The following is a 4,389-nucleotide window of genomic DNA, read 5'->3' on the forward strand; positions in this document are numbered from 1 at the left end:
TAATTTAATCATGGGCACGGTTATCCCCTATGCTGCTGTTCTCATGATAGTTAGTAGGTTCTCACGAGATCTGATGGTTTTATAAGAGGCTTTTTCCTCTTTGCTTGACACTTCTCCATCCTGCCATCATGTGAAGAAGGACATGTTTGCTTCCCCTTCCGCCATGATTGTAAGTTACCTGAGGTCTCCCAGCCAGGTGGAATAGTGAGTCAATTAAACCTCTTTCCTTTATAAATGACCCAGTCTCAGGCAGTTTCTTATAGCAGTGTGAGAATGGATGAATACATTGAGTCTACTTTCTTGATTTATCTCCAAATGCCTTTCTTCTATATTGATTACTGATAGTTTGCTTTTCAGCTTCTTGTTTTTTGATCAATTTTTGTTTTTTCTGTTTACCAGTTTTTTTTATTGTTATACTTTAAGTTCTAGGGTACATGTGCACAATGTGCAGGTTTGTTACATAGGTATACGTGCTTCTTATGGGTAACTGTATGCTCAGCTCTGTATTGATTTTCTCAAAATGCTCACTCATTCTCATAACTTCAAATATCATCTTCATATGAAGGGCTTCTGAGTCCTTTGCCCAAGTCCCCAACAATATGTCTTTCTTTCTTACTTCCAAATTCTGTCTTTCTATTTGTCATTCTTCCAGTCTCCATGTGGGACTACTGGAAATAATGTAGATTGTTATTTTATGATATTTATCTAGTCCATGAATTCTGCCATTTCTTAGACCCACTACTTATTCTGTATTCTACTGCTATATTTTTAATCAAGGTCCTACCACCTATGTTGATTGCTATAAAAATATTCACATTGTTTTTTGAGAGTGCTTTCCCTCCATCAAGCTAGCAAACCCATAATTCTCCAATAACACCACTTTGCTTATACATCTAGGCTTTTTTCACCTCATGATCCATACCTGTAGAATGCATGAGTGAACTGGGAAGCTTAGCTATGCCTGTCTGTGTACCAGATCTTCTCCAGATCTGAGTAATTATAATTGAGTATAAACTCTGGTATATTTTTCTCTTTGACCTAAATTTTTTGCATAAAATGAGATCTGAAGATAATAAGCATAAATATCAAAATTTTATAGGAACATGAACACTTAGATGAAAATTAAGTGTCTTACTTAATAAGCTTGAATTTGTTTTTGCTAATCCCTGCCAAATTCAGTGCTGGCTTATTTCCCTAGTGTAAGTAGAAAAAGATCAGCTAACAATGTTGGACACTTTGGCAGGGTTAAAAGTATTTGACATATATATATATTTATATATTATTTATATATTTATGTAGGTTTATATAATATATATTTATGTGTTTGTGACATATATAGATATATAAGCATATAAATATTTATATATAAGTATATACATGTTTATTTATTTTTGAGACAGAGTCTTGTTCTGTTGTTCAGGCTGGAGTAAAGTGGCATGATCTCGGCTCACTGCAATGTATGCCTCCTGGGTTCAAGAGATCCTTCTACCTCGGCTTCCCAAGTAGCTGGGACCACAGGCACGCACCACCATGCCCAGCTAATTTTTATAATTATTTATAGAAACAGAGTCTCACTATGTTTTCCAGGCTGATTTCAAACTCCTGGGCTCAAATGAGCTGACCACTTTGGCCTCCCAAAGTACTGGGATTACAGCCATGAGCCCCCATGCCTATCCTATATTTATTTTTTATTCATACATTTTAAAGCTTCTTGCAGGTTGATCAGTGACTTTAGAGAGGCCCCTGACTTCCTCATATAGTTTTTCAGAGAAATCATGTATTTAATCACAGTAACTTAACAATAGTGAATTGTAATAGCCAAACCTCAGTTCTTTAACCTGTTAAGAGTTTATTACTCATTGATGAAGCATCCAATTTGGAAATTCAAGCTTGTGTGACTCATTTGCGTGACTCAGGAAGCATGATTCTTTCCTTCTAGTGGCTCCAACATTCCCTAGGGCCTTGAGGTAGTTGCTCTATTCTTTACATCTATCTGTGAGTGAGAATGATGAAAGAACATGGAGGATTACTTAAAACATTTTAACAACCAGGCCTGGACATGTCATATATTATTTTTATATACCTTTTACTGGTCACAACTAATCAAATGGCTTCACCTAGAGGGATTGAGAAGTATAGTTCATATGCCCAGGGTGGGAAAAAATGGGTTTGGTGAACATTGAGCCACTCTCAGTTACAGATAATGTTAATTTGTCTTCTAAACAATCCGAATTTACACTTTAATTTCTGACTCATGTTTCTAGTTGCCTACATTTCATAGGAAGGAAAATATATCTATTAGTTCAACATAAATATCTTGGGCTAGAATAATCAAATTGCCTCCACATGTGTACACTGAATGCTCTGATAGTAATGTTTTTGGTAATGGTAGAGGAGGTTGGGGAGTGAAGATGAGTGTTGAATAAGTTAATCACAAAGTAAATGTGAGCTATTGATAAAATATGGCTGTTGAAAAACAATTTTTGAATTCAGTAAAAGTAGTTTGAACATATATTCGCTATGTCTATATGTCTCAAATATTAGTATTTTTTCTTTTTAAAGATATAATTCACATAGCATAAAATTAACCCTTTTAAAATTTATAATTTAGTGGTTTTAAAAATAACTGCATAGTTTTAATTCTGGAACACTTTTCATTAGCACAAAAATGAACCCTTGTACTTACCAGCACTCTCCCCAGTTATTTTCTCTCCCTCACCCCTCATAGGGATTTAATTTAATCCATAGATCACTTAAGGAGCATTGTCATTTTATCAGTGTTACCAGTCTTCCTATTTATGAACAGTAGATGTCTTTCCATTTGTACAGATGTTCTTTTATTTCTTTTTACTATATTTTGTAATATTCAGTATATGTTTTACAATTCCTTTAACATATTCCTAAGTATTTTGTTCCTTTTGATGCTATTGTAAATGAAATTGTGTTCTTAATTTTCTTTTCAGAATGTTCTTTTCTAGTGTATCAAAATTTACTATTGTATTTTGCTTTTGTATTATGAAATTTTGGTAAACTCGTGTGTGTGTGTTCATGTGTGCATTTTCATGAGTTTTCTGGTAAAAACCTGAGAACCAGCTAGACAAATTTTAAAGGAGTTGTAACATGTGAACTTGTATATTATTAATTCTAATAGCTTCTTTGTGAATTCCCTAGGATTTTCCTGATAAAAGTTTACATCATGTACAAATACAGATAATTTTATTTCTTCCTTTCTAATTTCTATACCTATTTTTTATTTTATTTTATTTTTTTGGTTTTCAATACCATTCTTTATTTTCTTTCCAACTCTTTTTTTTTTTTTTTGAGACAGAGAGTTGCTCTGTCACCAGGCTGGAGTGCAGTGGCACAATCTCAGCTCACTGCAACCTCCGTCTCCTGGGTTTAAGCGATTCTTCTGCCTCAGCCTCCCAAGTAGCTGGGACTACAGGTGTGCGCCACCATGCCCAGCTAATTTTTGTATTTTTAGTAGAAATGGGTTTTTACCCTCATTCCACTATCCACCCATAACTAGGCCCCAGTGTCTGTAGTTCCCTTCTTTGTGTCCATGTGTATAAAAGGTTTGGCTCCCACTTATAAGTGAGAACATGCAGTATTTGGATTTCTGTTTCTGTGTTAATTTGCTTAGTATAAAATGGTCTCCAGCTCCATTCTTGCTGCAAGAGGCATGATTTCACTTTGTTTTATGGCTGCATAGTGTTCCGTGGTGTACATATACACTCATTGATGGACATCTAGGTTGATTCCATCTGTTTTCTATTGTGAATAGTACTGTTATTAACATACAAGTGCATGTGTCTTTAAGGTAGAACAATGTATATTCATTTGGATATATACCTAGTAATGGGATTGTTGGGTTGAATTGTAGTTCTGTTTTAAGTTCTTTTAGAAATTTTCAAACTTTTGTACACAATGCTTAAACTAGTTTACATTCCCACCAGCAAAATATAATCATTACCCTTTCTTTGCAACTTCAGGAGCATCTGTAATTTTTTGACATTTTAATAATAGCCATTCTGACTGGTGTGAGATAGTATGTCTTTGTGGTTTTGATTTGCATTTCTCTAATGATTAGTGATATTGAGAATTTCTTCATATGCTTGTTGGCTATGTGTATGTCTTCTTTTGAAAAGTGCCTGTTCATGTCCTATGCCCATTTTTAAATGGGGATGTTTGTATTTTGCTGGTTAATTTGTTTACGTTCCTAATAGATGCTTGATATTAGATCTTTGACAGATGCACAGTTTGCAAATATTTTGTCTCATTCTATAGGTTGTCTTTTTATTCTGTTGATAGTTTCTTTAGCTGTACTGAAGCTCTTTAGTTTAATGAGGTCCCACTTGTCAATTTTTGTTTTTCTTCCAATTGCTTTTG

The 4,389-nt window shown here is 34.2% G+C and overlaps 1 non-coding gene across 1 annotated transcript; it reads right to left on the reverse strand.

Moving 5' to 3' along the window:
• Nucleotides 1–3,062: 3,062 nt before the first annotated feature.
• Nucleotides 3,063–3,124, reverse strand: LOC112131145 (U7 small nuclear RNA). Its single transcript, XR_002913286.1, has one exon. It is a non-coding gene; the product is annotated as a U7 small nuclear RNA (small nuclear RNA).
• Between the last annotated feature and the right edge of the window lie 1,265 nt (nucleotides 3,125–4,389).

The sequence above is a fragment of the Pongo abelii genome, chromosome X (assembly GCF_028885655.2).
Source record: "Pongo abelii isolate AG06213 chromosome X, NHGRI_mPonAbe1-v2.0_pri, whole genome shotgun sequence".
Lineage (NCBI taxonomy): Eukaryota > Metazoa > Chordata > Mammalia > Primates > Hominidae > Pongo > Pongo abelii.